The sequence below is a fragment of the Kogia breviceps genome, chromosome 3 (assembly GCF_026419965.1).
Source record: "Kogia breviceps isolate mKogBre1 chromosome 3, mKogBre1 haplotype 1, whole genome shotgun sequence".
Classification (NCBI taxonomy): domain Eukaryota; kingdom Metazoa; phylum Chordata; class Mammalia; order Artiodactyla; family Physeteridae; genus Kogia; species Kogia breviceps.
The window spans coordinates 56,029,161-56,051,758 of record NC_081312.1 but is presented as its reverse complement, the minus strand read 5'-3'; the positions used below and the strand labels follow the sequence as shown (position 1 = coordinate 56,051,758).

General features: G+C 36.1%; 1 long non-coding RNA gene and 1 pseudogene across 1 annotated transcript in view; one reads left to right on the top strand and one right to left on the bottom strand.

Annotated features, from left to right (window-relative positions):
• Nucleotides 1–22,598, bottom strand: part of LOC136793794 (uncharacterized) — a 392,876-nt gene that overhangs the window by 335,583 nt on the left and 34,695 nt on the right. The gene's annotated exons all lie outside the window — the stretch shown is intronic.
• Nucleotides 9,089–15,313, top strand: LOC131752810 (histone-lysine N-methyltransferase SETD2 pseudogene; annotated as a pseudogene).

Here is a 22,598-nt window from a genome sequence, read left to right as displayed (position 1 = left end):
CATGAAGAGCATAGGGGTAGGACAGGAATAAAACACAGACCTACTAGAGCATGGACTTGAGGATATGGGTAGGGGGAAGGGTAAGCTGAGATGAAGTGAGAGAGTGGCATGGACATATATACACTACCAAATGTAGGGTGGATAGCTAGTGGGAAGCAGCTGCATGGCACAGGGAGATCAGCTAGGTGGTTTGTGACCACCTAGAGGGGTGGGATAGGGAGGGTGGGAGGGAGGGAGACGCAAGAGGGAAGAGATATGGGAACATATGTATACTTATAACTGATTCACTTTGTTGTAAAGCAGAAACTAACACACCATTGTAAAGCAATTATACTCCAATAAAGATGTTAAAAAAAGAGTATTTCATGATATCTAAAATTATATCAAATTTTAAAAAAGAACGAAATTATAATGATACAGGCCTACATCAAAAAAGAAAATTCTCAAATAACCTAAATTTCTTTCTAAAAGAATGAGAAAAAGAACAAAGGCCAAAGTTAATAGAAGAAAGAAAATGATAAAATATCAAAGCAGAATAAAATACAAATCAAAGAAGTAATAAACAATATCAATGAAACTAAGAGCTGCTTTTTTTAAAAAAAGATTTTAAAAATTGATAAACCTTAGCCAGAATCAAAGAAAATAGAGTCCAAATAAATAAAAGTAGAAATGAAAGAAGAGACATTACAACTAATTTCACAGCAGTACAAATAATCATAAAAGAATACTATGAACAGTTACACACTAACAAATTGGACAACCTAGAATAAGTAAATTCCTAGAAACATACAATTTTCCAAGACTGATTCAGGAAGAAAAAGAAAATCTGAACAGACTGGTAACTTGTAATGAAATTGAATCAGTAATCAAAAAATTCCCAAAAATAAAAGCACAGGACCATATGGCTTCACAGGGCAATTCTACCAAATATTTAGAAGAGTTAAAACCTATCCCTCTCAACTTATTTCAAAAAATTGAAGGAGAGGGATCACTTAAAACTTATTCTACAAGACCGTCATTGTCCTGATACCAAAATCAGACAAAGACACTAAAAAAAGAAGTAAATTACAAGCCAATATCCCTGATGAGCATAGATGCAAAAATCCTCAACAAAATATTAGTAAACCAAGTTCAACAATATGTTAAAAGGATCATACATTATGGTCAAGTGGGATTTATTCTAGGGATACAAAGATGGTTCAACATCCGCAAATCAAGCAACATTATACACCACATGAACAAAAATCACATAGTCATCTCAATAGATTCAGAAAAAGCATTGACAAAATTGAAGATCCATTCATGATTAAAAATTATCAAGAAATTTTGTACAAAGGGAAGCACATCTCAATATAATAAAGGCCTTTTTGACAAGCCCAAGGCAAACATGATACTCAATGGTGAAAAGCTGAAAGCTTTCCCTCTAAGATCAGGAACAAGACAAGGATGTCTGCTCTCATCACTTCTATTTAACACAGGATTGAATGTCCTAGCCATAGCAATCAGACAATAAAAAGAAATAAAAGGAATCTAAATTTGAAGGAAGAAGTGAAACTGCCCCTCTGTAAAGATGCCATAGTACTATATACAGAAGACACTAAAGACTCTACCAAAAAAACTATTAGAAGTAAGAAATGAATTCAGGAAACTTGCAGGATACAAAATTAATATACAGAAGTTGCTTCATTTCTATATACTAATAATGAACTATGCATTTACAATTGCATCAAAAAGAATAGAATACCTAGGAATAAATCTGAACAAGTAGGCAAAGACCTGTACTCTGAAAACTATAAGATATTGATGAAGGAAATTAAAAGTGATTCGAATAAATGGAAACATAATCCATGTTTATGGATTCAAATATTAATATTATTAAAATGTCCATATTATACAAATCAACCTATACATTTCATGCAATTCCTATCAAAATACCCGTGACATTTTTCACAGAACAAGAATAATCCTAAAATCTGCATGGAATGACAAAATACCCTGAATAGCCAAAGCAATATTGAAAAAGAATAAAGGTGGAGGTATCGTGCTCCCTGACTTCAGACTATACTACGAACTATAATAATCAAAACAATATGATACTGGCACAAAAACAGACACATAGGTCAGTGGAACAGAATAGAGAACCCAGAAGTAAATCCATGCACATATGTTCAATTAATGTATAACAAAGGAGGCAAGAATATAGAATGGGAAAAAGACAATCTCTTCAAAACATGGTGCTGAGAAAACTGAACAGCTAGCTATATGAAAAAGAATGAAACTAGAACATTTTCTCACACCACATATAAAAATAATCTTAAAACATATTAAAGACAAATGTTTTTAAGGTTTCTGAAACCATAAAACCCATAGAAGAAAACATAGGCAGTACACTCTTTGACAACAATCTTAGCAATATTTTGGGGGATCCATCTCCTCAGGCAAGGGCAACAAAAGCAAAAGACAAACAAATAGGATCTAATCAAACTATAAAGCTTTTGCACAGCATAGAAGACCATCGTCAAAAGAAAAAGTTAACCTACTGAATGGGAGAAAATACTTGCAAATGATATGTTTGATAATGGTTTATTACCCAAAATTTATAAAGAACTCATACAACTCAGTATCAGAAAACAATCCAATTAAAAAATGGGCAGAGGATCTAAACAGCCATTTTTCCTAAGAAGACATACAGACAGCCAGAGGTATATGAAAACATGTTCCACATCACTAATTATCATGGAAGTGTACATCAAAACTACAATGAGTTATTACCTCCAACCCTTAGATATACATGCATTCAAAAGTCCACAAAAATATAAACTGCATTACAGTTATCTATGAGAGGGAACTTGTGCTAGCTAAGACATAAATATTTGTGATTTTTCAAAAAATTTTACAATGTGCTTGTATTATTTTCATATAGATATTATTTTTACATTTAAAAATGAAGTTATTCAAAATTTAGTGCAGGAAAGAATTTCACTCAGGACATGTGTCTGTAGAAAAAGTAGAAGACTTTGTGATTGACAGGGACAATGACAAAACAAGGAAGCAGATACTAAAAAGATTCATATTAACAAGTGCACATGATCATTTTAGAAAATTTTCCCAGGAAGTATACAATGTGTTACTATTTATCCATTTGGAATCTGGAAATGAAAATTTGTAGTCCTAAATAGGATACAATAAATTTGGTGCTGAAATATATAAATAGATATTTTAAAATAAATTATTTTAAAATATTTATAAATAGGTTTTTTTTAAAAAATCAATTTTTAAATTTTAATTAAATTAAATGTTTTTAATCTAAGAGACGGTATGATTTAAAGAAATCTTGAGATAAGTTTTGAGTTTTCTTAATGTAAATATATCATCTGGTATTTGGAATATGTTATTTCTATGACTTAAGGCCAGAATTTCCTAAACTGTGCTCTGAATAAATTTAATGTGTTCCATGAAAATAATTAATGCTTATGCTATTTTTTCTACCAAAATTTATGCTAGAAAAACACATGTAAAAATCAATTAAACAAACATTCTTTTAATTATGTAATAATCTGCCTTTTAGAATCAACTGAAACAATCCCTGGGAGACATTTGCTCTGTGCTCTGAGGCAGGGGCAACATTTACCAGCTGACTTCTAATCTCATGGTGGCAGACCTTGAAATCGCCTACACAGCATCTGTTCTCCCTGCCTTCCTTACCAGTAGAAACCTGGTTTTGTTCAGGGTGCCCAAAGCCCAGCTACAAGATTTTATTTTTCTCAGCTCCTTCGCAGCTAGCAATGGATAAGTAACAGAGTTTGAATCAGTGAGATGTAAGGGGATGTCTACTAAATGAGCTTCCAAAAAGATGTCTTCCTGGTAAAAAGGAAAGACTAAGCTGCTTTGCCTTTTTTTGCCTTTGTCCTCCGTTTCTCCTGCCTGAGACACAGATATGACATCTGTTGCAGCCAACTCGTGACCATGAGGGAAAAGTCACATGCTAAGGATGGTGACCCAAGGAGCCAGACGAAGCTAGGGTCCTTGATGATTTCATAATATCACTGCACCAGCTCTGGTTTACTCATCTTCAAATTTCTTGTTATAAGAAAAAGAACTACTGAACTATTGTCAGATTTTGGTTACATGCAGCCTAATGCAATCCATCATCTTGTGATTGGTTAACATAAATGTCATATACCTTGCTACATAATTTGAGCACATGTCTATTATATTAAGCAATGTGTATTCAATATTAAACAATTTTACAACACTAAATAAAATATATAGCCATGTCTAGGTCTTATCTGTTTTAATGTGAATGTTAAGTTTAAAGTTAACTCAAAAGAGATCACACAGTCTTCACTTTTATACGTCACTTATTACTCTAAGTGTAATCAGAAGTTATTTTTAAATATTCCAAAATTATTCTTGCTTTTATTTATAATCTTAATAACACATTGTTGAGAACAACCGTTCTGCTTGTCCAAGAGAGTGAAAAAGTGTAATTTGGTTCTGTTTACCTCAAAAGGAAAAAAACAGATTTTAAACAGAGAGATAATAAATGAACATAGATTGTTAAATTATTTCCTCTCTATGTTCAAGAACTGGATTTAAGAACTATAATCCAAGAACCTAGCTTAGATACTTGTCATCATGTTGTAAAAGAAAAAATATACATCTCCTGGAATTGAGATGAGTCATTTCTCCTAAAGGAAGGTTTTTATTCTTCTTGTTCACTACTTCAGGATTCAACATTTAGTCTTTTAAGAAAATTCCCAGAGGATTTTATCTCTAGATTTGATCTCAGAAAGTGATGGTAATGGAGAGTTTCTGAATAAAGACATAAGCATTTTTGTCTACCTTGTTTTGATTAAATCAGGGGTAAAAAGGTAAATGACTTATCAAAATTCATTAATTTTTGTGCCATTTTTACCAATATAATATATAAGCCATCAAATTCCAGTGTGGACATTTTAATTTAAATCTATACTTATATTAAGTATATATTCTGGTCACAAAATTTTTAATGTGTCACACATCAACAAGAAGTCACTGATGTGCCATGAGGACAACACTACAAAGATTTTCAATCTGCATGTATGGCACTTAACATGTTCAGGTAACAAATCTCAAGGCAAATGTTGTAGTAATCATATTTCTAAAAGAACAGCTTGTGTAGAGCCTTAAAATGCAGCTCAGAGTCAAAGGAATAAGATTAAACTGAGCCTCAGTGGGATTGGTAGCTTCTGTTGATTACCAGCTGTTATGGGACCAAACTTCAGGATTGTATACTGCTTCCTGTCTTTAAAAAGATTCACTAGTTTGAGAAAAAACGTATGTTTTTGTTTTGTTTTATTTTTATTTTGGTACAAAAAGCTTACTTTAACTGGATTCTCCATTCACTACTCTAGTCCTCAGGGAAATAAAATTTTGAAGTAGAATAAAAGGATTCTGTTATGACCACTTCACTGAACCCTTACTTCGGGCAGCTGGTTTGGGTGATCTATGGGCTATGCTCCCTTAAATTCAACTCAGACCTGCATATTATCTTAAATTCCTTATAATCTTAGGAGTCTAAAACCATGCACTAGGAAAATCAAAGATGAAGTGTGTTCTCCAAATAATTTGTTTGCTTCCAAGCTAGAACATCAACATATTTAAGAACCAACTATTAAGCATATAATATTTTAACATGGTTAGTGTAGAATGTGAATAAATGATGAACACAACTGTTGCATTCTAGTTTATGGAGAAGTACACTGGGATTTCTTGACGATTCTAATAGCTGACTCCTTATTAGCAACACAAATGAGTACTCATCAACATGTAAAACAAAATGCCATCTATGGTTATACACTGTATATTGCTGAATATAAAAGGGCTTATCAATGATATCTTAAAAGGTATCATTCCAAAGTAAAATATCTCCTACCTCATGTGATAATCTTGCCTCAGAGAAATTTTTTAAATGTCTAGTTATACTCTACTTATATGTATCTACTAATTAGTGTAGTAGAAACAACACCATTGCCTCTTTTATAGGATGCATTTAAATTAACTTTACATTTCTGAGACTTTAGTATTACAACAGAATGCTTGATATCAGAAGGAAAGAACTAATATCATGATATTTGATGGGGGAATCAAGGATGACTTTAGCCCCACAGCATGTCTGAAGCTACCTCCTTCCCCTCCACTTTTCTTTGTTAATATGCCAGTTGTCTTTTACTTGGTTAACATCTATGCTCTGTTAAGATGCTCTCTTACAGCTACCAAATGACCATCTTTCACAGTCAGTAAATTCCCTTCAGCTTGTCTTATTACACACAGAGAATGGAGCTCAAGTTTGTAACCTTTCAGATCAATATTTGTTTTATATTTGCTATGTTATTCACACATTTCTATAAAAGCTCCTGCAAAAGTACCTGGGATTCCAGGTACCTGCTTTACCAAGGAAGCATGATATATTTTGCTTAATGTTGTGTGTCTCTTCTTTTAGTCCATAAAGGAAAACACAGTAAAATTGGAGGAAGCCACAAGTGATAATAAGATTAGATTGCAAAATTATGTATTATTTTTATATTTATATAAAATACATAATACTTTTATAGAGTATGTGATTTATAAATTACATATGTATTATTTCCATTGGAAACATTAAATAGGTGTAAAAATTCTCATCTTGGTTTATTAAAAAATCCTAATGTGTAAAAGCAGATTTTCATTGGTATTCATATTTCTGAAAACTGAAATACGAAAATACATCAATAATGCTCCAGCAGACTGTCTTTCATTCATTAGCTTTAAGAAAAATTCTTTTAATAACAAAGATATGTTGCAAATGAAAAAGCTAGAGAAGATATCTTGATCCTTGATCTTACAACTGTTACTGATAGGCTAGAATATAACTCAGATAATAAGTTCACAGCTATTATAAAATTCAATAAACTATGCAACTAAAATAAACCAACTCTATGAATTTAGACTATGTAAGGGACAGAGGAAAAGGTTTACATCCTTGAAAATTAATGAAAAGCTTAAAAAATTAATTATATGTCCTAATTCTGAATTTTATTGCTATAATTTGAATGGCACATACATGAACACTAATGAATGTTATATTTATAAGACAATTAGAGTTTTTAACTGAATATACTGCAGTCATCTTTATACATTAATCTCGAAGAAGTTTTGATTTTTCCCTTTGTAAAACCACCATGTAGGAAATTCCACATCTCACGCTCTTATAGACCACTGTAATCAAACTGTAACCAGTTCTATAATCAAGGTTTTGTGAATAAATCACATCTACCAAATCAGGATGATAAATTTTATATATATAAATAAATATATATAAAGAGGATAAATATTTACATATATATAAATAAGTATATATACAAAGAGAATAAATTATTCTTTCCACCACTATAGGCAGCTTAAATTCTAGGGCCCCATAAAGAATTTTGTTTAGACCTTATTTTAATGGATTAGCTCTCAACTTTCCCTTGCTGCATGCTCTAAACACCCCATTCATGTTAATTATTAACATTTTTTAAAATACCTTAGAATGAGTCTCTAAGCCATGTTCAAAAGGATACATAAATAAAATTTATTTTCCTAGGTTAAATGGTGCTAATTAAGAAAATTCCTCTTTAAAAATATTTTGTTTAAACCTAACTGTTCCCTGAATTCAAATCCATGTATTTTACTAACTTCCTCTTCCAATAAGCCCAGTTGAACACAGTTAGAAAATCAGCCTAAAAGATATTTATATATACATATATAAAACTTTAATAATTCCTATATACAGTTAAACACATGCAATCAGCTGATTTCTATAGAGTGATAAATCAACAATCCTAGTAATAGAAATCAAGTCAGATAGCCCCTTTGCATATAATTTTGTCATAGATATTGACTTTTGAAATTGAATTTCCAATTTGGATATAATTACCAGCATTATATATAATAATACCAGGAATATTTAATAATTTCTTATTCATGCTTAATAGTATCCTAAGCACCAACAATAAGGCCCAAAATAATTTCAAGCCCATACAGTTTAGCTTCAATAAAGGAAAAATAATGAAATGGGATTCCAGAAATCAGGTTGTGTTTTAACTTTGTCACTAAGTAGCCTTGTGCTATATAACTTAACTCTGATTCCATATTAGTTAAGTGCATTATAATACTTGCCTTGGGAATTTTAAAGGGTATCTTAGAATTTCCAAAAACATGAATTCTGAAATAGGCTTTTTGTACCCAACTCTCATTAATATAAAGACCATTTACCTTCTTTAACTTTCTTAAAAGGAAAGAATTGCCCCTACTGAACTTCTGCAGAATTTACTGAGCATGATACTAAGCTTGTACTTATATGGAGGCTTGTATTGCTTTTTAACCTTCTTATGTTTATTTCTCATTTCACCAATTACATTTCAATAATGGGAGGGTCAATGTTTATGAAATCTGTTACTGTGCCAATCATCTGTTCCTCTTCTTTGCTGAACAGCTCTCATAGTATTTCCAATAAGGGTTATTTCTGCATGGGCCTGCTTTCTATAGACTGAAGGCACCTTTCTTGGTTCAGAATCTGATGAAGATTCTGTACTGACTTCCTCAAGTCAAAGATCACACGATTTAAAATTTTCAGCCAACATTGAAAAAGAAAGAGATTCAAAAAAAGAGCTTAGCAACTTTAAAAAGTGAGGATTTAGGGAAATCTTCACGATCTAAAACAGAGAGAGATGATAAATACTTTAGCTACTCAAAACTTGAAAGAGATGCTCGTTATATATCTTCTCACTGTAGATCCGAGAGTGAGCGAAGGCGGAGCAAGTCTCGTTCTAAATATGACGGAGGTTCTAGAACTAGTTCACCCTATCCTCGGTCAGAATGATCCCATTATTATGACTCTGATCGTCGCTACCATAGGAGTTCCCCTTATCGAGAGAGGGCACGCTATTCTCAGCCATATACAGATAACAGGGCAAGAGAAGATGAGTATAAGACATACTCAAGGCGCACCTCATCTCATTCCTCCTCTTACAGAGACCTAAGGACATCATCCTATTCTAAATCTGATCGAGACGGTAAAACTGAGTCCTCTTACTTAGAGATGGAGAAAAGACGAAAGTATTCTTCAAAATTAGAAAGAGAATCCAAAAGGACTTCAGAAAATGAAGCAATGAAAAGACGTTGTTCTCCCACTAATGAACTGGGATTCCGACGGGGGTCATCATATTCCAAGCACGGTAAGAGTGGTTCCCGTTATAAATCTGCCCCTTCAAAACCTGTATCCAAGTCTGATAAATTTAAAAATTCTTTCTGTTGTACAGAATTGAATGAGGAAATCCAACAGCCTCATTCTTTTAGTTTACAGGATCCTTGTTCAAAAGGTAGTGGATTAAGAATGATTAGTAAAGCTCCTGAAAGACAGATTGGGTCTCCATCTCCATCAAATCGATTAAATGATTCACTTACTTTTAAAAAGCTAGATGAATCACCTGTTGTTAGGTCTGAATTTATAGGACATGAGAGCCATGATAGTATTAAGGAATTAGACTCTTTATGTAAAGTGAAGAATGATCAATTAAGAAGTTATTGTCCCACAGAATTTAATATAAACGGATCTCCTGGGGCAGAATCTGATTTGGCAACATTTTGCACTTCTAAACGTGACACTGTTTTGATGTCTTCTGATGATAGTGTGACTGGATCAGAGGTATCCCCTTTGGTCAAAACGTGCATGCTTTCATCAAATGGATTTCAAAATATGAACAGATGTAAAGAAAAAGATTTGGATGATACTCACATGAAGCATAGTAAGTCAGAAAGCCCATTTAGAGAAACAGAACCTCCAGTGTCACCACACCAGGATAAACTCCTATCTTTGCCAGTTATGACTATAGATTATGCCAAAACAATAGTTAAAGAACCAGTTGATGTGAGAGTTTCTTGTTGTAAGACCAAAGATTCAGATATATACTGTACTTCAAATGACAACTGCCCTTCTTTGTCTCATTCCGGAGCTGAAAATACTGAGCCTTTAGTAACGAAGATTTCTTCAAATAGCTTTATGAATGTGCATTTGAAATCAAAAACAGTTATATGTGATAATGGAAGTCTGACAGATCAGCACTCAAAATTTGCTTGTGGAGAATATAAGCAGAGTGTTGGTAGTACCAGTTCAGCTTCTGTTAATCATTTTGATGATTTATATCAACCTACAGGGAGCTCATGTATTACTTCATCTCTTCAGAGTCTTCCACCAGGAATAAAAGTAGACAATTTAACTCTCTTGCAATGTGGAGAGAATACATCTCCAGTTTTCGATGCTGTGCTGAAGAGTAAAAGCTCAGAGTTTTTAAAGCATTCAGAGAAAGAAATAATAGAAGTAGGTAGTGGTCTTCCTGATTCAGGAAGAGGATTTGCTTCCCGGGAAAACAGGCATAATAATGGACTATCTGGGAAATGTGTGCAAGAGGCTCAAGAAGAAGGGAATTCCATACTGCCTGATAGAAGAGGAAGACCAGAAATCTCTTTAGATGAAGAAGGTGGAAGAGGACATGCACATACTTCTGATGATTCAGAAGTTGTATTTTCTTCTTGTGATTTGAATGTCATCATGGAGGACAGTGATGGTGTAACATATACCTTAAAATGTGACAGTAGTGGTCATGCCTCAGAGATCGTATCTACTGTCCATGAAGATTATTGTGGTCCTTCTGAAAGTTCAAGTGATGAAATTGATTCAGAAGATACAGATTCTCATGATAGCAGTATTCCAAGAAACCATCTTCAGTCTGTTGTGGTTGTGCCAAAGAATTCTACTTTTCCCATGGAAGAAGCAACTCCTTGTTCTTCTCGGAGCAGTCAAAGTTACAGACCCTATTCTGACCACCGGGAAGATGAGAGATTGGAGCCAAGGAGGCATTCACGTGAGGAAAAATTTGAGAGCATAGCAAGTAAAGCCTGTCCTCAAACTGAGAAGTTTTTCTTTCATAACGCAACAAAGAAGAATTCAGAAATTTCTTCTATACAGCCCAGCCGAAAACAGATAGATAATCATCTGTCTGAAATTGCTCATCCTCAGAGTCATGGAGTTGATAGTACAAGTCATACAGACATAAAATCTGACCCTCTAGGTCATCCAAATTCTGAGGAAACAGTGAAAGCCAAAATAACTTCTAGGCAGCAAGAAGAGCTGCCAGTTTATTCTTCTGATGATTTTGAAGATGTCTCAAGTAAGTCTAGGCAACAGACCACTTTCCCTAACAGGCCAGAGAGTAGACTGGGAAAAACAGAGTCAAATTTTTCTTCTTGTGACATCTCCCGAGTGGATGGTTTCCATTCATCTGAAGAGCTCAGAAATCTAGGGTGGGACTTCTCTCAACAAGAAAAGCCTACTACCACGTATCAGCAACCTGACAGCAGCTATGGAGCCTGTGGTGGACACAAGTATCAGCAAAGTGCAGAACAGTATAGTGGGACACATAATTACTGGCAAGGCAATGGCTACTGGGATCCAAGATCAGCAGGTAGACCGCCTGGAACTGGGGTTGTGTATGATCGAATTCAAGGGCAGGTACCAGATTCCTTAACACATGACTGTGAAGAGGAGGAGAATTGGGATCAACGTGGAGGATCTCACTTTTCAGGCCAGTCCAATAAATCTTTTCTGTCCCTTCAGAAGGACAAGGGGTCAGTGCAAGCACCTGAAATAAGCAGCAATTCCATTAAGGACTCTTTAGCTGTGAATGAGAAGAAAGATCTTTCAAAAAACTTAGAAAAAAATGACATGAAAGATAGAGGGCCTCTTAAAAAAAGGAGACAGGAATTGGAGAGTGATTCTGAAAGTGATAGTGAGCTTCAGGACAGAAAGAAAGTTAGAGTGGAGGTAGAGCAGGGAGAGACAGTAGTGCCTCTAGGCTCAGCATTGGTTGGGCCTTCGTGTGTCATGGAGGACTTCAGGGACCCACAGCGGTGGAAGGAATGTGCCAAGCAAGGGAAGATGCCTTGTTATTTTGATCTGATTGAAGAAAATGTTTATTTAACAGAAAGAAAGAAGAATAAATCCCATCGGGATCTTAAGCGAATGCAGTGTGAGTGTACACCTCTTTCTAAAGATGAAAGAGCTCAAGGTGAAATAGCATGTGGGGAAGATTGTCTTAATCATCTCCTCATGATTGAATGTTCTTCTCGGTGTCCAAATGGGGATTATTGTTCCAATAGACGGTTTCAAAGAAAACAGTATGCAGATGTGGAAGTCATACTCACAGAAAAGAAAGGCTGGGGCTTGAGAGCTGCTAAAGACCTTCCTTCGAACACCTTTGTCCTGGAATATTGTGGAGAGGTACTTGATCATAAAGAGTTTAAAGCCCGGGTAAAGGAGTATGCACGAAACAAAAACACCCACTACTATTTCATGGCCCTGAAGAATGATGAGATAATAGATGCCACTCAGAAAGGAAATTGCTCCCGGTTCATGAATCACAGCTGCGAACCAAACTGTGAGACTCAAAAATGGACTGTGAACGGACAACTGAGAGTTGGGTTTTTTACCACCAAACTGGTTCCTTCAGGCTCAGAGTTAACATTTGACTATCAGTTCCAAAGATATGGGAAAGAAGCTCAGAAATGTTTCTGTGGGTCGGCTAATTGCCGGGGCTACCTGGGAGGAGAGAACAGAGTCAGCATCAGAGCAGCAGGAGGGAAAATGAAGAAAGAACGATCTCAGAAGAAGGATTCGGTGGATGGAGAGCTAGAAGCTCTGATGGGGAATGGTGAGGGTCTCTCTGATAAAAACCAGGTGCTCAGCTTATCCTGGCTAATGGTTAGAATTGAAACTTTGGAACAGAAACTTACCTGTCTCAAGCTCATACAGAACACACATTCACAGTCTTGCCTGAAGTCCTTTCTGGAACATCATGGGCTGTCTTTGTTGTGGATCTGGATGGCAGAACTAGATTATGGCCGGGAAAGTAACCAGAAGCTTCGGGAAGAGATTATAAAGACTTTGGAACATTTACCCATTCCTACTAAAAATATGTTGGAGGAAAGCAAAGTACTTCCTATTATTCAACGTTGGTCTCAAACCAAGACTGCTGTCCCTCAGCTGAGTGAAGGAGATGGGTATTCTCGCGAGAATACATCAGGTGCTCACACACCACTCAAGACACCTGATCCTTCCACCAAGCTGAGCATAGAAGCTGACACAGACACCCCCAAGAAGTTAATGTTTCGCAGACTTAAAATTATAAGTGAAAATATCATGGACAGTGAGATCTCTGATGCTACCAGTGAGCTAGAAGGCAAGGATAGCAAAGAGGACCTTGACCAGTTAGAAAACATCCCTGTAGAAGAAGAGGAAGCGTTACAGTCACAACAGCTACTCACACAACAGCTGCCTGAATCTAAAATTGATAGTGAAATTGCTGTGGAGGCCATTAAGCTACCCACATCTGAACCAGAGGCTGACACTGAAATAGAGCCTAAAGAGAGCAATGGCACAAAACTAGACGAACCTATTGCTGAGGAAACACCATCCCAAGATGAAGAGGAGGGTGTATCTGATGTGGAGAGTGAGAGGAGCCAGGAACAGCCAGATAAAACAGTAGATATAAGTGATTTGGCCACCAAGCTCCTGGACAGTTGGAAAGACCTAAAGGTGGTATATCGAATTCCAAAGAAAAGTCAAACTGAAAAGGAGAGCACAATAACCAAACAAGGAAGGGATGCTGTTGGCTTCAGAGATCAAACAGCTGCCCCAAAGACTCCTAACAGGTCAAGAGAGAGATACCCAGACAAACAAACTCAAAATAAAGAGAAAAGGAAACGAAGGGGCTCCCAATCACCACCTTCTTCTGCCTATGAGAGAGGAACAAAAAGACCAGATGACAGATATGATACATCAACTTCTAAAAAGAAAGTACGAATTAAAGGTCACAATAAACTTTCTACAGAGGAGCATCGAAAGTTGTTTGAGCAGGAGGTAGCTCAGTGGGAGGCTGAAAAACAACAGCAGCAGATGCAGAACCTGGGAATGACATCTCCACTGCCCTGTGACTCTCTTGGCTACAACGCCCCTCATCACCCCTTTGCTGGCTACCCACCAGGTTATCCCATGCACGCCTATGTGGATCCCAGCAATCCTAATGCCAGAAAGGTGCTCCTCCCCACACCCAGCATGGATCCTGTGTGTTCTCCTGCTCCTTATGATCATTCTCAGCCCTTGGTGGGACATTCTTCAGAACTCCTTGCTGCCCCTCCACCTGTGCCAGTGGTGCCACATGTGGCAGTCCCTGTGGAAGTTTCCAGTTCACAGTATGCAGCCCAAAGTGACGGTGTGGTACACCAAGACTCCAGTGTCACCGTCTTGCCAGTGCCAGCCCCAGGCCCAGTCCGGGGACAGAATTATAGTGTTTGGGATTCAAACCAACAGTCCGTGAGTGTACAGCAGCAGTACTCTCCTGCACAGTCTCAAGCAACCATATATTATCAAGGACAGGCTTGTCCAACTGTCTATGGTGTGACATCATCCTATTCACAGACAACTCCACCAACTGTACAGAGTTATGCCCTGACAAGTCTTCAGTACATCCAGGGACAACAGATTTTCATAGTTCACCCACAAGGAGTGGTGGTACAGCCAGCCACAGCCGTGACTACAATAGTTACACCAGGGCAGCCTCGGCCCTTACAGCCACCTGAAATGGTTGTGACGAATAATCTCCTGCCGTTACCACCCCCATTTCCTCCCAAACCAAAAACTATTGTCTTACCTCCCAACTGGAAGACAGCCCGAGACCCAGAAGGGAAGATTTACTACTACCATGTGATCACAAGGCAGACTCAGTGGGATCCTCCTACTTGGGAAAGCCCAGAAGATGATGCCAGCCTTGAGCATGAAGCTGAGATGGACGTGGGAACCCCAACATATGATGAAAATCCCATGAAGACCTCAAAAAAGCCTAAGACAGCAGAAGCAGACACCTCCAGTGAGCTGGCTAAGAAAAGCAAAGAAGTATTCAAAAAAGAGATGTCCCAGTTCATTGTCCAGTGCCTGAACCCTTACCGGAAACCTGACTGCAAAGTGGGAAGAATTACCACAACTGAAGATTTCAAACACCTAGCTCGCAAGCTGACTCATGGCGTTATGAATAAGGAGCTGAAGTACTGTAAGAACCCCGAGGACCTGGAGTGCAATGAGAATGTGAAACACAAAACCAAGGAGTACATTAAGAAGTACATGCAGAAGTTTGGAGCTGTTTACAAACAGCCTAATTTTGTCCTCTTTGTAAACAAAGAAGACACTGAATTAGAGTGACCTTCAGGGCCAGGGTGGGAGGACGGGCAAGCTGGTAGGAGAGACTCTGGGGAAAAGAAATCCTGTGGGCCCTCTCCCCACCCCACTGTCAGGGCTGTGCTACTGATGACACATCACCCTGGGGAATTCAGACCTGCAGATTTCAACTGAAAGCCACAAAAATGAGCTCCATCTACAACAAGCGGTCCCTGGTTGTGAGCTGTTGGTAGAGGCCATCTGAGGCAAGGCTTTAGGCTCTTGAGACCTTCACTGCTGAGACCCTGGCCAGTCCTGACCCCACTCTCAAGCCTGCGTCTCCTCCTTGGCGGTGCTGTCAGCGCACAGACTCCTGCGCATCCCCACCCACGACCCCTTACCCTGACGATCTGAATTATATTTTAATGTATATGTGAATATATTAAAAATAATCTGTTCGTTTTTTCCTGGTTTTTGGTTTTTGTTTTGCTTTAAGCCTCTACGTGCTAGGATCACAGAAGACTTTGTAAGGATGGTTTAAGTTCTCCTGCAAGGTTTAATTTGTTATCATGTAAATATTCCAGAGCAGGCTGCCTTGTGGTTTCAGCCAGTCTTGTGCTATGTTGATAAGACTGATTTACTGCTTAAAATCACTTTACTTTATCCAATTTTTACTGAACTTTTTATGTAAAACATGAAATCAATTAAAGAAAAAAAAATGAAGTGATTCATCAAAATCATTTCAGATTCTAATGGGAAAAATTGTTCTTACATGGACATGCCTAGCTATATAAAAAATGAAGACCAATGAAATCTTCTGCTTGATTTATGTCAAGAAAGCTATATGGATGCCTGGAGGTGGTAAGAAGTGCTGGTTGGTAAAATGTAGGGTATGCGAGATTGACAGGAGTCATGGATAACTTTCTTGTTTAAAAAATTTTGCTTATTTCTTCACTGTATGTACAAAAAATCTACAGCAAACATTTTAATGGAGACATAAAATGTATTCCCTTGAGTTTGGGTAAAAAAGAAAAATACCTGCTATGTCCAATTTTGTTGATCATTGAATTGGAGGTTTTGGCCAAGGCAGTTAAGACAAGATAGAGTGATAAAGTTTTAAGAATTGAAAAAAGAAATTAAAATGTTATTATATTATTGTGATTGGATACAACTAGAATACAAAAGGATCAAGAGATGAATTATTAAATACTTAGTAATATAGCTCCCAAGAGATATGCAAGACTCTACAAAGTAAGCTATAAAATTTTAATGAAAGAAACATCTAAAAAACTGCAGGGGTAGGGAGAGACATAAATCATGTTCACAAATTGGAAAGTTCAATATTATAAAAGTTGTCAATTCTTCCCAATTTATAGATATAATGCAATCCCACACAAAATCTGAATACTTAAAAAAAAATTTTGGTGGAACTTGATAAGCCAATTCTAAAATTTATATGAAAATACAATGGTCAGAAAATAGCAAAGAAACTTTACAAGAGTCAAAGTGAGAGAACCTGCTCCAATGAAAGTCAAGATTTAGCCTAAAACTATGGAAATGAAAGTGTGGGTCTGTCTCAGACAGAAAAACCAAGTGCCCCAGAATAAAAACAGACCTAGGTATCTATGAACACCTGATTTATGACAGAGGCGACAGTGCAGAGCAGGGAGAGTAAGGTGGTCTTTTCAAGAAAGGATGCTAGAACATCCATACTGGGGGAAAAATTTAAAAAGAGAGACATACCTCTACCTCATTTCACGTACAAAAAAACAAAAATCAATTCATGCTGATAGTAATATTATGTAGAATATCTTTATGTTCTCTAGGTAGAAAACTTTTTTTAATGGTTATCTCTGTGTTTATTTATTTATTTATTTTTAACATCTTTATTTGAGTATAACTGTTTTACAATAGTGTGTTAGTTTCTCCTTTACAACAAAGTGAATCAGTTATACATATACATATGTTCCCATATCTCTTCCCTCTTGCATCACCCTCCCTCCCACCCTCCCTATCCCACCCCTCTAGGTGGTCATTTTTTAAAACAAGACTCAGAAAGCATTTATCAGTATTACAAAAATGGGTAAGTTTTGAGTGCACTGATTTTTTGAAATCATTGAAAGACAGATTAAAGAGGGGGAAAAGGAAAGCCATATTGTGAAAATACATTTTTGACCCATCATCAAAAGCTTGTACCCCAAATATGTACATGCTTTCAAAACCAACAAGAAAAAGAATCTAATAAAAAAAAAATGGCACAAAATGTGAGCAGGTACTTCACAAAAGGAAATGTCAACAGAGCCAACAGATCCGTAAAAATGTTCCTAACCTCATTAATTCTAGGGAAATACAGATTAAAACCACAATGATATAAGTATGAGTCCACAAGATTGGCAAAAATTATGTTTGACAATAGAAAATGTTGGTGGGAAGTGAATTCTTATAAACAGCAGATGGGAAAAGAGGTTTGTAAACTACTCTGAACAAAATTTGGCAGTGTTGACTAAAGCTGAAGATATACATATACCTTTTTCTATTCCTGAATCTATAGCTTCATAAATGTATGCTTATAAGGTTCCAGGTACATGCAAAAGAATATAGAAAGTGAAGTGTTCAAAATAGGTCCAAACAGGAAACAATCAAATGTCCATCAATAATAGAATAGATAAACACAGTGTGGTATATTCAAATTATGAGACATTATACAGCAATGGAAATGAACTACAGAGACACACAACCACATGTATGAATCTTAAAGATATAATGTTGAATAAAAGAAGCCAGGCACAGTGAAATAAATAGTGCATTGTACCACATGTATAAACTTCCAAAAGAGGGTAAAAATAAACTATATTAGAGATACTTAGGGAAAAAGAGAAAGCTATATGGCAGATAATAATAATACTAGCAGCTCACATTTAATGAGCAATTACTAAGTTTCTCAAGGATCTTAAAACCCTTGCTTTAATGCCTTTAAAAAGTGTGATAGTTTGATACTGTCATATTAAAATATTGACCTTATGCTTTTTGGCAATGACCTTTTCCTTTGTCCTTTTCCAAATTCACTCTGATCCACCTCCATTTACTGTTTAATGTCATTGGCCATTTCATGCTATTTAATGAGATAACCTGCATATTTACATGGCTTCAAAGTATGCATTTGCATTTTCTTCAGCATTGCTCCTTGTTCATGTCTATTTTTCATCTATATCTTAGATGAGTAGCTCTTAGTTTAGAATAATAGAGGGTGGGATAGAGGGAAAAGAAAGGGAGGGGCGGGGACAGCTAAACTGAGCTTGAATCAAAAGAGCTGCCAAACTGACACTTCCATTAATGCACAAATTGCACATATTCATCTTTTGTTGGATTCAAGCTCTTCACAGTGGAGTGAAACTTCCAGTCCAGGCACTTACAGTTCTGTGAAACCAGCATGGCAAGAGTAACCAAAATGATCAGGGATTTGGGTGTTGATATATTCATATCCATCTATAAAATGAATATTAAATTCCTCAACTATTTTATTTATGTTTCCTTCCTACTTTCTTGAGTAATGACTAGTGATACAACCACCACATACTAACACAGAACTTCTTCCTACCTGGTATGATCCCCACATACTCATGTATCTAGCTGTCTTGTGTATATAAAAACACAATCAAGAACTACATGTTCAAGTCTGTTTTAATATTATATTAAATCACTTCCCTCAAGATAACTACAGTCATCAGTTATGGTTCCACACTCAGTATGGTTCATAGATTTTTTGCCTTCGAGGTTTACTAGCTCACTTTTATAATTTTTACTAAACTCTAACTTTATATACAGAGGACATTAACAATATCCTCCCTTCAAACTCTCTATGACAAACTCTCTATTCCACAGGCACCTGTGGAATAAAATGTAAGCCAGCTCTTTGCACACTATTAACAATACTACTTATATCTAATAGAATCTGGTGGGGGTTTTTTTACATGTGGACTTTTGTAAAGTTATAGAGATTTGACACTTTAATATTATATTAACTTTTTCCTCATGAGTTTGTCATTTCCTGTACATATTTTATAATTTTTTCTTTTTGCATACAACACAAAAATCCCATTTCTCTCTTATTATGGAAGAACCAGTTGCCTGTATTTTCCAGTTATGATAGTGAAAGGAATAAATACTATATAACAGTAAATATTATTTAGAAATACTAATTTATTTCTTAAATATGGCATTTCCCTCATGATTCTGGTAGATAAGGAGTTAATTTTAAAAAGCTTTAAAAAGATAACGTTCACTGTTGAGTTTTCAGAACTAATGTATTCTAATAACAAGAAACAAGCCAAGGCAGATAAACATATCAACATTTGCTTTGAGGTCAGGCACAGCACACTTATAGGAACCATGATTTCATATACATTCACACACATATCATTATTTGGGTTGCAGCCCAGAGAACTGACCACATAGAAATGCAGCTAATACAAAAGCACAGCGTTTAGATATCTGATATCAAAACCAGACCATTTACCTTATTAAGATGTAGGTTTAGAGCACAGATGTTCTTGTGCTGAAATTAAAGCAGCACAGCCTTCCTCTACACCTCCAGGAAATGGTGTTAGCCCTGCAGCCAGAGGCGATAAGATGTATACGTGCTATTTCTGTTGCTAATGGAATGAAGACAGACATACCAACTGGAAATCATTTTTCTATTTTCTCTCATCATTCTAGTTGCTTCCCTCTTGTCATCTCTTTCCATTTACATTCTCTTCTTTGTCTCTCCCTCCCAACATCCCTCCTCCCCAAATGCCTCACATATTGCAAAGTTTTATATGCTTCATTTTTCTAGAAAAGTTGCTATAGTTTACTGTATTTGGGCAAGAAACGCTCCAGGAATAGAGTGGTCTCTTACATAATATTATGGTTTTCTGTTCCTGTTGGACATGTGATATGAAAGAAAATTTAAAAAATAAACACTCAGAGATTTGGATAAATTCCTCAAGGATGTAGTGAAACATAACGAAGTTGAAAAATAACTGCTATCAGCAAAACTTATATATAGTAGTATACTGTTTTAGGATAGTGTGGTCTTGATTCAGCAGAGATAATATGCAACCTAGAGGGCAAAATGACCATGCTAAAAATAACAACAGAATGTCCAGAGAAAGTAAACCAATGTCAAGAAACCCAAGGTTTGCAAAAATCATCTACTGTTTGTCTGTCCTTAACTACACTGGAGTATAGCATTGAATAATGTCATGATTCATACTTCGCTCTTTGAGCTTTTACACATACTAAGCTATCCCCCCAAAGTCATTATTAATTTTTGAAATCGCCTGTTTGTCAAAATAATATAGGCTCATTGACAAAAAATGGAAAAACAGAAAAAAGTATTAAAAATATATGTTCCACAAAATAACTAAAACAACAAAATACACTGTTAATACTTTGCCATATTTTACATTTTCTTTTGAATTTTACTGGTTTTTAAAGAAGCTATATTCCTACTATATTTAAAACATATTTTATCAATGAATAATTTATTTTTATATTCACCTCTTTTGGGAAAGTTATAGTTTATTACCGTACCATTCAAACCATCATTAAATAAGCATCACCTTTTAACATTTGTTGGTTTGATAAATGGTCGATACCTTTTAATGATAATTAGAAAATTATATTAAAGTCCTGAACATCACCAGGATATACTGGGTTATTGGCGAGTGGTAAATGCTAGGCTGTGCTGCCTATACTCCCATGATACAGATTAAAGCACTCATTCCCTCAGTTGCTAGGAGTGTCACCTGCTGCCAGTTCACAACTGAATCCCTTCCCTATAACTGCCATCAGCCTAAGGGAGCTACTTCAGCCTACCTTGAAACCCCTCCCTGGTTCCTGATGTACGCACGTATACAAAACCCCAGCCCTCTTGTTTCCATTCACAATTCTGAGGGCCACATAGCTGCACAACTCCACACGGCATTGCAATTCCTGTACCAGATCCTGCTTCCTTCATTTCTTCCCTCACAGGTTGTTCAGTCTGACTGCTATAACAAAATAACAAACTATGTGACTAATTAACAACAGAAATTTATTTCTCATAGTTCTAGAGGCTGGGGATTCCAAGATCAAGGGGCTGGTAGACCTGGTGTCAGGTGAGGGCCCACTTCCTAGTTCACAGAGGGCCCTCTTCTGGCTATAATCTCACATGACAGAGAGGGGAGAGGGAGCTCTCTGGGGTCTCTCCTATAAGGGCACTAATCCCAATCATTACAGCTCTACCCTTATGCCACAAACAACTCCAAAAACCCCTCCCTCCTAATACCACCACCTTGGGAGTTAGGATTTCAGCATATGAATTTGGGTGGGGGCACAAACTTTCGACCTATATCACAGGTTTTAATACTGAGAGGACCCCCCCAGTAAACTCCCTACAAGCAAATCTCTATTTCAGAGTCTATACTTAGAGAACTAAAGCAAGTTTATTGCAATTTTTGCAAAGACCAAACAACCTGTAGGAAATAGAATCTATATTGTTATTCAGTTGGAATTTATAATTAATTAATGACCTGTGATTCAATTAATGATTATCTTATATTCAAATTTTCTTGGATTGAGACGCACATTTCTTATTAGTTTACAACAATGTACAGTATGTATTTCTCCATTCATGATAGCGTTGTATCACATGATCTTGATGTTTACCTATTAAATGTTCTTTACTGGTTGATATCTGACACACATTACTGTTTTCTGCATGTGTTATACAGTCATTTCTTAATCATTGTGAAAAGCACTATATATCTGTAATTTTTAAAAATTTTCTTAATTGCATCTTAACTTATATTTAAATTATTCAAAAGTGGACAAAGGAAAATCCTCTTTTAAAACAAGTTTACAGGAAAATAAAAAGAAATTCCTTAAAAATGTTGTGATGTAGAAGATCTTGTCTTTCTGTTTGAGAGAATGTGTCTAAAGAAATTAGCAGAACAAGCAGGATGTACATAGCAACATCACTAACCTAATCACACAGATAATCAAAACCTGATGTAAGCAGGGGGATAACACCAGAAATACAATACTGTGTATCATCATTACAATTTTGACACAGGAGGTGAAATCAAGGAAATTAAAAAGAAACCCAGGTGTCTGAGAAGTTTTTGTTCTGACCGTGAAGGAAATATAATCCACAGAGGTAATTTATATTGAATTAACACCATTAATAAGTCAAATCTGATATCTTATACATATGAACAAAGGGTAAAAAGTGGGCACTAGAAAAGCTTTGGAACACAGTATTTTATATCCTCTGACGCTTTTGATCCTAAAAAGTCATGATTATGTA